This window comes from Dasypus novemcinctus, chromosome 19 (genome assembly GCF_030445035.2).
Source record: "Dasypus novemcinctus isolate mDasNov1 chromosome 19, mDasNov1.1.hap2, whole genome shotgun sequence".
In the NCBI taxonomy this organism is placed as follows: Eukaryota; Metazoa; Chordata; class Mammalia; order Cingulata; family Dasypodidae; genus Dasypus; species Dasypus novemcinctus.
In genome coordinates, this window is record NC_080691.1 from 52,387,474 (window position 1) to 52,402,651 (window position 15,178).

General features: G+C 55.4%; 1 protein-coding gene across 4 annotated transcripts in view; it reads right to left on the reverse strand.

Moving 5' to 3' along the window:
• The window catches only part of GNB1L (G protein subunit beta 1 like), a 73,831-nt gene extending 58,653 nt beyond the window's left edge, over positions 1–15,178 (reverse strand). Inside the window, exons 1-2 of one of the 4 annotated variants that reach the window (XM_058281829.1) lie at positions 15,106–15,178; positions 14,698–14,790 (exon numbers count right to left, since the gene is read on the reverse strand). The gene's annotated coding sequence lies outside the window, so the exon portion shown is untranslated. Of the gene's footprint in view, positions 1–14,697; positions 14,791–14,922 lie in introns of all 4 variants that reach the window. The other 3 variants (XM_058281832.2, XM_058281830.2, XM_071209928.1) reach the window with 3 other exon arrangements.

Below are 15,178 nucleotides of genomic sequence, written 5' to 3' on the forward strand. Positions count from 1 at the left end.
GTAACATTAAAAAAAATATATGGAAGCAGATGTGGCTCAATTGGGAAGCAGATGTGGCTCAATTGATAGGGCGTCTGCCTACCACATGGGAGGTCCAGGGTTCAAACCCAGGGCCTCCTGACCCATGTGGTGAGCTGGCCCATATGCAGTGTTGATGTGTGCAAGGAGTGCTGTGCCATACAGAGGCGTCCCCTGTGTAGGGGAGCCCCAAGTGATCAGAGTGCACTCCTGAAGGGGAGCCACTCCGTGCGATAAAAGTGCAACCTGCCCAGGAGTGGCATCGCGAACATGGAGAGCTAATACAGCAAGATGATGCAACAAAAGAGACACAGATTCCCAGTGCTGCTGACAAGAATGCAAGCAGACACAGAAGAACACACAGTGAATGGACACAGAGAGCAGACAATGGGGGGGGAGGGGAGAAAAATAAAATTTAAAAAATAAATTTAAAACCTTAAAAAAAAAAAAGAAAAAAAGGCACTAAAAGTTCTGAACAGACACTTCACCTAACACATGCAGATGAAAAATCAGCATAAAAAAAAAAAGATGTTCAACATCATTAGCCAGTAAGGAAATGCCAATGAAAACCATAATCAGTTACCACTATACACGGATCAGAATGGCTAAGATTAAGAAGAAAAAACCTTGATGATACCAAGGGCTGGCAAGAATGTGGAGCAACTGGACCTCTCAGATGCTGCTGGTGAGAATGCAAAATGGTCCAAGCACTAGGGAAAACAGTTTGGCATTTTCCTATAAATTTAAATTACATGTACCACATGACTTGGCGGTCCTACTTCTAGATATTTATTCTAGAGAAAAGAAAAGCTAGATTCAAACAAAACCCTTTACATGAATGTTTACAGCAGCTCCAAACTGGGAATGACCCAAAAGATCATTCAGAGATGAATGGAGAAAGAGACCGTGGTGTGTCCATCCATGGACCATTATTCATAATAAAAAGGAACAAACGACCGACAAATGCAACAACTTCGGTGGATATCCAGAGAACTATATGTATGATTCCATTTATATGGCATTCTGGAAAAGGTCAAACTGTAGGGACACAGAACAGATCAAAATAGGGGGTGGGAGTGGGGGAGTGGTTAACTGCAAAGAGGCAACATGAGAGAGGGAACAATTTTCCGTCTCCTGATTGTGGTGACACTGGTATAGAGGGTGGTGACACTGGTATAGAGGGTGGTGACACTGGTATAGACAGGTTAAAACTCGCTGCATGTAAATTTACCAAACTTAATACTAAACAAATATCTGTGAGTCCAAACAGATATAAAGAACTGATTGAACAAATAAATAAGTGGGGTGAAGAGATAAATCTTTCACCCAGAGGAATTCCAAATAATTTATGTTGATCCTCCACCCTCAAGGAGGTGGAACCTAACTCCAACATCAACAGTGATAAAACCTTGATAGGAAGTGATGAAAATGGCACTGTACCTCTGCCATCCTCCTCCCCAGAACCCAGAGGCCCAGTTTAATTGTGAGAAACACATCAGACAAATCCTAATCAAGAGACCTTTTACAAAAATCCCTGACCAGTCCTCCTCCCAACTGTCAAGGTCATCAAAAACAAGGGAAGTCTGAGAAACTGTCACAGCCGAGAGGAGCCTAAGGAGCCGTGACAACTAAATGTAACATGGGGGTACTGGATGGGCTCCTGGGACAGATAAAGAACCTTAGGTAAAAATGACAGCAATTGGAATAAAGTACAGACTTTGGTCAATAATCCTGTACCAGTATCGGTTCGTTAGTTGTAACAAATGGATCATGCTGATGTAAGATAAGGATAGTAAGAGATGAGAGCTCCGGCCTGCTCTGGTGAACAAGCACTCTGGGACCATTTTCTGGAAGCTATTTTTCAAAGAAAATATACTTACAGTATTTTTGTGCTATTTTTTCTTAGGCGGCTAAGGGCATTTAATCTACTACTAACATAATATGAAACCCAGTTTCCTGGGCTTGGAATTTTCTTTCAAGCCAATTTCTAGTTCAACTCAAGGTGACTCTGAACAGATTTATATTTAGTGGCATTTAATGTACTATTAACATGTTACAAAACCCAGTTTCCTGCTGACCTTAAAACTAATTTCTAGTTCTATTCAAGGTGACTTTGAACAGACTTATAGTTAGTGGTATTTAATGTACTACTAAACGTGCTATGAAACCCACTTTCCTGATTAGAATTTTCTGACTTTAAAGACAGTATCTAGTTCTACTCAAGGTGACTTTGGACAGATTTAATGCCAATTCTTACATGCCTTTCCCATTTTCAATAATTTGTCATCCCTGTTCTTTGCTCTAAAATAAACATATTGAAATTCATTGACAGTTCCCTCCAGGACAAACGTGTCGTTTTTCAGTTATGCCAATTGGCAGACGGTGTTTGTCATCGTCCTCACCAGCACTACACCCCTAGGTCCCCTTGTGCGCAGGGAGGACAGTCGGCCAGGTGAAGGAACTACGTGGGGGCAACCAGTCTTCCTTAAGACCAGCCACCTGCTGCCACCTCTCTTGGAAGTAACATGGTCATGTCAATGGAAAGATCCTGAATCAGGCCTGTGCCCTGGGCCGGCAGGAAGTGGGGGCTGCAAAGTGGCATGGAGGGGGGAACCCACTGCCCCCTCTCCAGCTTATGCTGCACCACCCAGGCTCTCCAGACAGGGCCATCCTAGTCTCCTAGTCAGGGAGACTCAGGGCTGGCCCCTGCACTGGGCTTCGAGGGTCTCAGCCAACAGCCTTGGCCTCCCAACCAGCCCCATACACCCTGCCCCTCAAAGTCGCCTCCAATTCGTAGCCTGTGCCCTTCCACGCTGGTTTACTGGAAAATTTTTCCTGGCACAGCTACTTCAAACTGGGAAATTGAGGTCTGGGCGCCCCCCTCCCACTCAGCCTTTGGAATGCAGGGAAATCCGGGTACACACACATCAGGAGCCAGCTGAAAACAGTCCCCCTCAAAGCTGTACCCCATTTCTCAGCCCTGGATGTGGCCTGCCCACTGAGGCCCCGCAAATCAGGATCTGTTTCTTTGGCATTGACTCCAGGCCCAGGATGGGGCAGAAGCAGCCCAATGAGTGACACCGAAGGCATAGTCCCTTCCCAGAGAGGTCAGACCAGCCTGCCAATGAGCGAAAAAGCCTCGTTTCAGATGAGAATGTGGGAAAGGGACAATCGTCGGCTGAGGCACTAGGGATTCCTGTGCCATTACCTGCAGCTCGCAGCTATGAGGAGCTGGTCACACTCTACCTGGCCACCACCTCTGTGCCAAGGAAAGCATGCCCTTCCCAGCCCAGCCCAGGTCTGCAGTCTACCCTCCCTCCAGGAGTCATTCAAGGGGACCGGCATCCCTGGGGCAGGCCTGGCCAGGGGAAGGACGCCAGCAGGTCTGACCGGCGCCCACTGCAGCTCCCACCGCAGCTCCCACCCCGAGCCAGTGCGGGAAGCAGCTCTGCCTGCCATGACTCCAACTGTTCACAAAGAAACCATTTCTGGAATGGGGCTCATTCGGCGATGCCGAGTCAAAGGCGCACTTCACCGCTCCTTTCCAAATCCTGGGTATTGTCAGGGCCCTTCCCCTTTGAAGCCTCGGTGAGTGATTGAAGCGTCTACTTTCTGAGGGGCAGATAGCACCAGGCCGGTAATCTGACTCTAAGCTGCGGGATAAAGGTAGTTTGTTTCCTCTCAGCCCGTCTGTCAACACCTCCTCAGTAATTAGCCCTAATTATTACCAAGGGCCAGCCTCCCCATTCGGTTATTAAATCAGAAATAGTATCATGGCCGGGCGTCTGTCAACGCCCCAACTGGCGACCTTCGATTCATTGAATTCTCTGTCAGTATCCGCCTTTGGAAACGCCCGGGCGGGCAAGGAGGCTGGCTTCAAAGATGCAGATTCCGGAGAGGAATTCCTGGGGGTGCAGGGGAGGCCGGTCGCGACCGGGAGGGAAAGGGACAAGGAGGGAGGGTGGGAGAGCAGGAGGGAGTCCGTGAAGCCCCCTGCGGCTGTGGCCTCAGGGCCCAATAGGGAGGCCCTTCCGGCAGGGCGACCGCCCGGTGGCAGCCTGTGTGCGCGCCACCCCCAGGAGCAGGAGGGCTGGCTGTGTGGAGGGCACATGGGGGAAACACCTAGCAACGGGGGTGCCATGGCCCCGGCTGGCAGGCTGTCTCCCACCCTGGCAAGCAGGGCCTCCCCCTTGAGCCAGTGAAGCCAACTTGGGATTTCTCGGCACGCCATGAGGAGGGCAGTCTGGAGGCCAGTGAAGGGACATTCCCCACCTCCGTGCTCACCTTAGTTTCTCCACCATCCACGAGGAGCTTGCGCGGTGATTTAGAGACCTTGCAGAGCCTTGCTCCTGCCAGTCACCACCGCTCCAAGCCCTTTAAGAGGAGAAGCCACTGCCTCCAGGGAGGTGGACAGCCTCAGGCAAGGGTGGGCCAGGGCCTCACCATCAGGGCCAGCATCCCAGCCGCGCTTAGGGCCCCGGTTGCTCCAGAGGCTGCGAGTGGCAGTGCCCTGGGGGATTCCTCGACCACGGTGCCCAGACACTCATCCCACCAAGCTGTGGGCACATCTCTTCTGGATAGGCCCCCACTCGGGCTGGGGAAATGGAGGCAGACCCAGCTCCAGCCCTGTCCCCGGGGGCTGTCCCCTCTGTGGGGATAGGGCTCATGCAGTGTGGCAGGTGCCCTTGAGGCCTGCTGCCTTTCCCCCCGGGCTCTGTGGTCCACCATCGTCCTCCTCCCCCCAATCCCCCTGATCCTCCAACTCTGACTGTCGCATTGGCAGGGCCAGGCCGGGGAAGGAGCTGCAGGGGTCAGTCCTAGGGATGAATGCCTTTCCTCTGGTATGTCTGGAAAGCCCAAGGATAGGAGCCACCGTCAGACAGGGCTCTGTGCAGCCACAGGCCGCGAGTTGCAGGCTCCTGCTTGGGGCTGGGGCTAGGCTGCCTCACTGGGCCTAGAGGAAATGCCAGGATGAGGGCTGCTGGGCCAGAGGGACGGGCAGGATGGGTGGACGGATCTCTCAGTAAACAGACATCTCCTGCGCCAGCTGAAAAACGTATTGTACCCTGGAGTCAGGGTGGGGAAGCGGGGAGCAGTGGGGCAGGTCTAAAAACTGGCCAGATAGCAGGAAGGAAACCCAGCTCAGGGGCATTTTTAGCCAGCCAGTCTCGGGAGCTTATGGGCAGAGGTGGGAATCCAGCCAGCAGTGGCTGCTGGCCGCTTTGTCTTTGGTTGGCATGCGGAGAAGCACGCTGCCCTCCAGGAGGCGGGCCTGTTCCCCTGCACCAGTGCCAGCCCGAGGCCCACCTCTGCCAGGCCTGGCCCAGGGCGGCCAGCTGCTGGACACCACTGGGAGAGCTGAGACCGATGCCGCCGACAGTGCCCTGCCCAGGTGATGTTCACCTGAGCTGGGGGCAGAGTGACACCTCTGGCTTGTGGCTCCTGTGGCCAAAGGGAAGCAGGCCCAACTTGGAGAAGACTTTTGTTGTTTTATTTTTACCAAGATGGCAAGATTTCCTTTGCATCCGGAGAGCCAGGTGTGGCTCCTCCCACAGAAGAACCACCTGGAGGTGGAGGCACCATTCCCAGGGGGTGGGGTGGTCAGGTCCATGCATGTCAGGTCCTGACCACCCACTCGCAGGCACCACAGGTCCATCATGCACACACTACACGGAAGAGGAGGGTCATGGAACAGTGGTTCAAGCCCCAAGGGGGTAATGTCAAAACCAACAGGCGAAACCACCCTCTCCACCTTCCAGGTAGCAAATCCAAGACTCCGAGCTGGGGAAAACAAGGCCACGGGGTTAAATGAGTGGCTCAGGGGCAGGTGGGAAGGCAGGGAGGCAGAGCAACAAAGGGCCAGACCCTTCACAAGGCTGCCCGGAATAGAAGGTCTGGGAGGTGGCACAGATGGCACATGGGATCCCCCCGTCTGGGACAACCCCATGCCTTTGGAACCCCTGCCCTAGAGACCCACATTGAGCCAGCCTCGGCATGCTGCCATGGCCTTAGAGCATCAGGCCGCGTGTACTGGGACCTAGAGCACAAGTTGGCACCCCCCTCTCGCAGCCCACAGACGCACAGCATCTGCACACGAGCAGCACATTCCCCAGTGGTGAGGCCAGCGCCTTGGCCATAAATCATGGCCGCGCATGTGGCGGAGAGCATGAGCTCACGCACGCCCAGCAGCCCGGAGGACCTGGGAGCCTCCTGCTCCTCCCTGTCCACCGTGGGTGGCGCTGGACGCTCCCGTCGCTAAGAAGCACACACTCCTATGGCAGGCGGCGCGGTCTCCATGCATGTGGGCAAACACACACAGTCCGCTCCCCAGGCGGGACACCGCCACCACTGTGAGAGGTGCCCCTGGCCATGCTCCCACCATCTATTTGTCCAGAGTCTGGGCAGCATGCAGGGAGAGAGCAGGGAGGTGGGCAGGCCCTCTAGAGGCCCCACTGACAGGGAGACTGAGAGTCTGGCAGGCAGGTGGGCTCCCCCAAGCACAGGCACCCCGCAGGGTGGGCGCTCGGTCCAGGCGGGACCATGGCTGCATCCTCACTGACATAAGGGGACCATATCACTCCTTCCACAGATGAGTACAGCGCAGCCAGGAAGAGAAACCCAGGGAGCTCCAGCAGTCCTGGCCGTTCCAGAAAGCATGCCCCACAGGTGGTCCGCGATGCAGAGAGCCCAGGGCCCAAAGAGGCTGGGACGGGTCCCTGCTGGAGCTGGGCAACGGGTACCCTGGACTCAAGACACTATCCTGTCTACTTCTGTGTGTGTATGATAAAATATGTTTAAAAACCAGCCAAGGGGAGCAGGTGTAGTTCAGTGATTAAGCCCCTGCTTCCCAAGTACAAGGTCCTGGGTTCAATACCCAGTATCTTCAAACAAACAAACCAGGGAAGCAGATGTGGCTCAGGTGACCGGGCTCCCATCTACCATATGGGAGGCCCCAGGTTCAATTCCTTGGGCCTCCTGGTGAAGGCAAGCTGGCCCACACTGCCAGGGAGAGCTGATGGCCTGTGCCGCCACTGAGAGCTGAGAGCAGACGAGTGCAAACAACAGGGTGGGGGGGGGGGATTAATAAACCTTTAAAAATAAAAAAAAACAACCAGCCAAGATCGTTTGAAGAAGGAAATAGGCAGGGTGGTATGGCATAGGGGTGTCTTTCCTTCCCGGAATAAACAAGAGTCACTTGAAAGCCAGTATTAAGTGCTAGGGGAGAAAGCAGCACAGAGGCTGGAAGCAGGTGCAGCGGTTGTGCCAGGCAGCACTGGGGCCCGGGGCAAATGCCCCGCACCTGATGCGGGCATTCCGCAGCCCCATAACAAAGGTGAAACGGGATCCTCCACCCAGCAAGACAGACTACAATAGGCCATGCTGTGGAAAACACAAGCCCCCACCCTCAGTGGCTTCGCACATCAAAAATTTATTCCTCGCTCATATTACATGCCTTGCACGGGCTCTCCAGTGATGGCAACAGACCCCCAGGCGCCACACACCGCTGCGAGTGGACTTGTGATTTAATGTGAAAGGCAAACGCTTCTCGACTACAGGAAAGCTTCCCTCAACTGGAGACGACGACACCCGCTGTGGGGGTGGGGGGAGGTCAGATGCAAGCAGATGTCCAGCCAAGAGTGAGGGTGCAGTGATGTCAGTGAGCCGCAGAGCATGGGACCAGGAAGAACTCTGCACATGCACACTCAGAGATTCAGAGGCTGCTGGCGACAGTGCTGCCCAGAGTGCCAAAGGGAAACCAAGGAAACCTGCCTGGGGCATCTTTCCACAGGTGTCAGTGCAGGTCCACCCCTACCCCTTTCTTAAGTAGATTTCTGCTCTTCTCAATAGCTGCGGGCCCATCTTGAGGTCTTGGGTGTGGCTCTGTGGCCACCTTGGCCGTGGTCACTTAAGTGGAGTGGCACGTGTCCTCTGTGTTCCCTTCCCCTGCCTCTGTGACCATGGGATATGTCCAGTCGAGTTTGTCCCACACAGGAGCAAGGGAACGTGTCCTCACCAGTTTCTGGCAGATGGACAGCCTGGGTGAGTCAGAGATGAACACTCATATGGGGTTGAAGAGACATCACAGATTTCTGTTACTCTGGCACAACCTGGCTCACCCTGACTGATGTATGTTGCTATTCACCTGCTCCTGACTGAGGGACTGTGGGCTCTTCTCAGTTTGGCTGTTCATGCTGATAGTAATGCCTCATGCTGAGCCCTCTGCGGGCATGGTCTCATTCAAGCCTCCCCACTACCCTGGGAGGGAGACATTCTTTTAGCTTACAGAGGTCAGGTGACACCAAGGGCCTCTCAGCTTACAAGAGGTAATGAGATGACACCGAGCTCAGAGCTCACCCCACTCACCCCAGGACCGCGGGCACTGGGCAACTGGCATCCTTGAGCGCCAGCCTGGGGGCACTTAGGTAAGCAGGGGGAATGAGATTTTTATGTGGTTATGCTGCAGTATTTTCTACTTCTACCCATGATGACAGGATGAGAGGTCTGTTTCTCCAAATCTTTGACAATTCTGGGGATCTAAAACTGTTAAAAGTCCTGTTGAGCGCAGGCAAAGAAAAAGAAACCACCCCTATTTTCCTACAGTATTTTTATGTTTTTTCCTTAATGCTGAAATATTTCATCTATCTAGACTATATGCTGGTATAAAGAGTGAGGAAAGTATCCAATTTTACTATTTTCCAGATGGCTCGCCCGTTGTTCCCACCCCTTTTATTGAATAAGCCACTTTAGCCCCCATGAATTTGAAACAGCACCTCTAGCATGTACTAAACATCTATATTTCTTTGGCTGTATTTCCAGTTCTCTATCCTCTGCCCATTTGTCCACACCAATATCCAGGTACCTTAATTACTGTAGCTTTATTACATGCTTTAATAGCTCCTAAACCCTCACCCTCAATGCTTCCTTTCTCAGAAATTTCCTTCCCATCCAGCACACCACGTCCTATCTTTAGGATAGACAACCTCTGGGTATTTCCAAAGGAAGTGAGGAAAAGGTGCAAGGAACCAGAAGGCAGGCAGGGCCTGGGTAGCGCAGCCTGGCCCTGGGCGCCAGCACCCACCCTCAGGGCCCTCCACTCCATGCAGGATCCTGGAAGTGGCTGACGGCCCCCAGGACCCTCCTTCTGCTCACACGGAGCAGCGCCTCCTTTCCTTGCCCTCTGTTTCTTCTTCCCCAAGGAGGGAGAGCAGCTTGGTCATTGCACCTGCCAAAAAAGCAGGGCCCATGACAGGCTGGAGACATAAGCTGCCTGGACAGCTGGGCAAGTCTCCCCACCTTCTCCTGATTGTGGGACGGTGGGCACAGTGACAGGCAGCCTTGCCATGCCACCCCCAACTCCCCCTTGCTGCTATGGGACCTTTCTTTCCTTAGCGATGAGAGTCCAACCCATATTTCAAATAGGAAAACAAGTCACCTGCGCTCTCCCCAAATCCCCTCCATCTGCCCTGGCAGAGATGCCACCGTCCACTGAAACGTCACAGGGACACAATCGTTGTCTGGGCCAAGGGGATGGAAGGAAAGAGGTGAGGTGGGGAAGGAGGTCCAGGCAGAGCCCAGAAAGGATGGGATTGTCAATTCTTTGGGTGACTGAGAGCCTGATTGCCCCACAGGGACCACAAGTTCCCTGCCAGTCATCTTGCCAGCTCAGAGGGCCCTTGGTTGCTGCTGACACCGGACCCACAGGCAGGCCAGGCCCCAGGTGCCTGGCAGAGGCCGCAGGGGAGCGGTCTGCCCTGAGCCTGCCAAAGGAGGGCCCTGACCGAATGACACACAGAGAATGCCCAGGGGTTTCCCGCACCTGACCAGAATGAAAACTGCGTGTTGTTTTCCTGTTGGCTTGTTTTGCTCTTGGGGTTAGGTCAGCTTCCTAAAGATAGCTTCTCATCTAGTTTCAAGACCTGCAGTTTTAGTCCCAAGGTATCTGTTACCAAGCAATCTTTATTTACATTTAAAACAATTTCTATGTTTTTTTCAAAAAAATTTTTCCAACAGATGCCTATTATTTTTGCACGCCTCCCCCTCCCCGCCCCAATAGCTAGTTTTATTTCCAGTTTATGTTTCTATTTATTTTGTTCTTCCTACTTTTCAGGAGGGTTTCCTCTTTAATTGTTGTCCTAACATCTGTAAAACTGGAAGGGACTTAAAACACTTCTTGGCTAACTGCCCCACAGAGGTGCACACCATCTGCCGGGCCAGACGCACCTGCCCATCCTGGCTGAGCTCTGCTCAAGGGAGCCGTACATGGCCAGCTCTCGTGAGGCGAAAGCTCATCCCTGTAGAGGCTGCTCTTCATTCCAGTGGCAGGGCCTCATGGCTCTGGCCTACTGCCTGCTCCCTGCCACCCACTGCCACCACGCAGGGAAATTGGTCCTCAAGCACATCCTCCAGTCACCAGGCCTCCCATCCCTGCCTCTTTAGCCCCGACTCCTTCAACCAGACCCCGCAGTCCTCAATGCTGCTGCTGGAAACCACCATGCCAGCAACGAACACTGACCGGGGACGCCACTGGAATAAGGGCTCTGCTGGTCGGTGGCCAAGCCACAGGCTCAGTCACTGACCCCACACGTTTAATGAGCATCAACTGTGTACCAGGGACCCAGGGCTAAGATAGAGCCCCTGCCCTGAGGTTCACAGTCTGTTGGGGAGACACCAGTCTCTTAGACCACCAGGGTTTGAAAGGCTGAGTCAACAAGGTACAGGAGAGCACCCAGAGGGGTGCAGAGACCACTAAAGTACAGAAAGTGGAGAGCAGCATGCAGGCACTTGCCAAGGCACTGAGATGTCAAAGAACAGGTGGGACAGGAATGCTACCTGGACAGATGGGGAAACACCGAGTTGAGGACTGGCAGGGGCTTGTTCCCACCTGGCCACACCCCAACCTTCCCAACCAGTCAGGGCCACTGGCAAAACACCCAGGGGACCACCTTATTTGGCCAAGACAGCTTCCCACTCAGATTGAAAGCTCCAAGTGGCCACTTTCTCCATGAAGCCTTACTTCAATTCCACACAACAGGACAAGGATCGCAGAGGGTGGAGATGAGGGGGAGGGGGCAGAAGCAAAGACACCATGCAAGGACCGGGGAACGCACAGGGCAGGCAGGGCCAGTCCAGTCCCAGCCAGTGTTGAGAAGCGCCAAAGGCAGGAAAGGGTTCAAAGTGGAGTTTGGGGGTGGGGGGATGGGAAGCAAACACCTCACGGAGACTTGCCAGGAGTGGATCCAGGTTGAGATGGTGCTCCCAAGTGAGGTATGGGGCATAGCAAACTAAGAACGTGGTGGTTGTAGGGGAGAAGTGGGAAGCTGAGGCGTGGGAGGGGGGGCGGGGGTCAGATGTTTGTGCTCAGTGTGGGGTGAGCAGACAGGGCTATACCCGAGCAGTGCTGGGCAGGCTCCTTTCAAAGATCTGGAGTCACCAGGTAATGCCCCTCCATCTGCTTGAGGGCCGGGGGCTCCTGGGCCAAGTAGGCCACGTCTCCCAGAGGAACTGTTGCCTGTGCAGTGTTACAAGTCCAGGGCTATGAGTTCTCCTGGGGTCTCCAGGGCACCCTCTGCCTCCCAGGGGGTCCCTAAAGATGCCGTGTGGTCTGCCTGTCTCTGAAACCACCTCCTCTGCCTGGGGTCCAGGATGCCCTGGGCAAGCTGAGTCTGGTTTCTGGGAAGGATGGTTCACAGAGTATGGACGTGCAGGGTCAGGTTTGCAGGCGTCCTCTGCTCGCTGGGGGTGCTGCGTGCAGGACTGGCCAAGGCAGGGTGTTCCCCACCCCCAGAGCTGCTTTCCTTGGCTGGCAGCCACTTGGGCTGAGCATTTGTGGATGTGGGGTGAAGGCCAGGCCAAGCGGGGGTGGCCGGAGTGGCTGGGACACGCCCTGGGAAGGACAACCATGTTGACAGCCAGGGCCTTGGCGAAGCAGGCTAAGTCCTGCCTCCACGGATAGCTGCATGGCCACAGGCGGTGGAGCGCTGCCACCTGGGACTCAGCAAAACTGTCTGGGTCTTGGAGGACTTTCTCAAGGTCCTGGCAGAAGAGCTCAGCATCGTCAGGCAGGGGCAGGGCCCATCAAGGTCAGGGGCTGCCCATGCCCGGGTTCGGCCCATCAAGTGCCCAATGATCTCGCAGATGTGGCTGAAGGTGTCTTGGAAGTGCTTGAGGCCAAAGGACATGGAACCACCCAGTTAGGCCAAAAAACGATCCAGAAGCCGCAGGGAGCTGCTGAAGACCTGGGTACCTAGTGGGAGTCCACCCTGAGGGGCTGTGAGCTGGGGCACCCCCTTTGGTGGGCTCATCCCCAGGTGTGCTGCTCGCCTTGTTCACCACACACACATACACAGGGTCCCCACAGCAGGGCCACGCAATCCAGGGGTCTACCAGGCGGGTGTGCATGATCCCAGCCGAGGGTCGGTCCATCTGCTGCTAGGGCCAGGTATTGGCGTAACTGGTGGCTGCCTGGACAGGGTGATGAGGGCCCTGCTGCTGGTGCCAGCCACAAGCATGCTGGGAGCTGGAGGGTTTACACACCAGCTAGGAGAAGGAAGGAAGGAGAGTGGGAGAAGAGACGATATGGGCAGAAGTGGCCAGGTGCGGGACACACAGGATAGAGATGGGCCAGGCGGGGGCGAGGCAGGGCCAGGCCGTTCCGGGCAAATGCCGAGGAGCAGGGGAGCAGACAGCCGCGACCTCAGTAGAGCTGGGAAGAGCTGATGGGACTGTCGGACGCAGGCCACACCATCCGAGGAAATCTGTCCAAAAACAAGGCAGGGAAGAGCGGGAACTAGGCCCAGCAGTCACCATGGGGCAGGCGGGAGGTGGCAGCAAGCAGGCAAATCCCTGGCACCCGATGAAGAGACTGAAGAAGAAGGAAAGGGTGCAGGAGCTGGCCTGCCCGGGGCGGGGGGGATCAGGTGGATGGGTAAATGCTGCCTGTGGCATTTCAAGAGCAAGGTGTAATGACAGATGCTGTCAATCCCAGGAGAAAGGGAGGATGAGCAGGAATGGAACCCTCTGAAACTGTCAAAACAACACTGATCCCCACCTCCACGAGGTTGGTACTATTATCACCCTCATGCTTAGAAAATGAGACATGGAGGGGTGGACACAACCCATCCACAGTCAACATGTGGAGGAGGTGGGAGAACCTGGTCCAGAGACCACATGCTTAACCACTACACGTAAGTGGATTATAAACCCTGCTTCACAGTCTGCTACGAAGTGGACTCCTAGCCTCCCAAACACCGTAAACTTGTTAAGTACATGAACCGTGTCAACAGAGCCTTTTACCTCCCAGCCTCTTTCTCCAAGGATTCCGTGCAGCACCAGGAGCATAGCAGGAAGATGGAGCCCACAGGTGCTGCCCTGTTCTTCCTCTTTCCCGACCCCATCATGCTTTCCAGACTCCCTGCCACTTCCACCCTGCCACTCCCCATCCCGGCCAACAGCACCAGCATCCTAGCCACCAAGTTTAAAACCCAGCATCCCATTTGCTGCACCTTCTCTCCCCACTCCAAGTCATCTATGCGAAGGGCCTGGTGAGTCCCGCTAGTCACTGGCCTTCTGCTCCTCCATGTGGTAGTCACTGGCCCTGAGCAAGCCCAAACATCCCCAAACTGGGGAGAGAAGCCCCCATCATCAGGAGTTCTACTGTTCTCCCCAGTGCCTCTGCAAAGGGAGGCCCACCCACGGGCTCCACCCAACTCTCTGTTTCACCCCTCCTTGTGCGATTTGTCCAGGCACTCTTCCCTGCGTACCCCAGCTCCCCAAGGCTTTCGTGGCCGGCACATGCCTCCACACGCAGTTTTCTCCAGAGAGGAGGGCATGTGGAAATTTCTGCCCAGCCCACCTCGGAGAACTCAAAGCTGCCCAGACCACCAGCACTTCCGTCACTCAAGTAATCTGTACTCTCGCAGTTACCTCCCCTACTCCACAGGTCTCCACCTCAAAGTCCAGCCCGGATTCCCCCACTTACGGCAAGAGAAGATGCCAGGGTAGTGGCAGAAAAGTTCTAAAGGGTAGCACCAGAATCAAGTCCACTCAGGAGCCCAGTCCCATCCTCTGTCCTGAGCTCTAAAAAAAGCAGTGACCACTGGTCGAGTCCCCACCTCCCACCACTGAGGTTAGGTGCCAGGCTACCCACAAAGACCACATCTCACGCCCAGGAGGCAGTGGGCCACCCAGGTCTCTGCTCTTTCTCCCAGTCCTGACAAGCTGCCTGAATCAGAACTTTACCTGTTACCCTGGCCATTCACCTGCATGTCTGTGTACCTCTCCCTTTGAGGCCTGAGAAAGCCTCCCTGCCCCAGGCAGCCGTGCCTCTGCCTGAGTCTCCCTAAGCCTTGGGCCTCCCTCCACTATCCATCTGTTGGTCTCTCCCCATCCTGCTTGGCAACACGGGATTTCGGCCCTTCTCCTGGACTGGACAGCGCTCTGGTGTTTCCCCGGCATGCGGGTTTGTGTCTGCTAATCCAAAGGCAGCATATGGACGCCTGTGCGTTCTCTACTTGGAAAGAGGAGACCCAGGGGCCCCAGGAAGTGGAAGACCTGCCCAAAGCCTTGGCAGCAAGTTGAGGGTAGACTACTGCAACGCCCCCCTCCCCTCCGGCAATTGCCATGCAGGAAACCGCGGAGATCCGTGCGCACAGGTCCCACCGCAATCGGAAGCTGACCTACCAGCGGCTATCCGAAGTGCCCGCCAATAGCATCCACAGGTCTGCAATCAGAGACCGTGCGGTCTGCTCCCGAGGGCGAGAGTCCCAGCGCCACCTGCAAGGAGGGGAATAAGATCGGACGCGGTGAGGCCAGGCGGGGGGGCAGGCAAGGCCTCCCGAGACCGCGGGGAAGGCCCGTAAAGTCTCCAGGCGCCCCGCACCCCTCTCCCCAGGCCCTAACGCGGACCGAGAAACTGAGGCGGCCGGCCGGGAGGGCACCGGAGACCCAGGCCAGGGATCTCGAGCGTCCCTCTGCGAACGGAGAATCAGGCCGGGGCGGAGGGGCGCGGGCCCGGCTCTACCCACGGGGCTCCCACGCCGGCCGCCGGGGCTCCCACGCCAGCCGCCTAGCTACCGCGGTTCCACTGACCCTTCCGCGGGAGCTGTGAAGACCGGAGTCGAACAAGAGCGGCGCCTACGACGACGCCGCGTCGCGCAGCCAC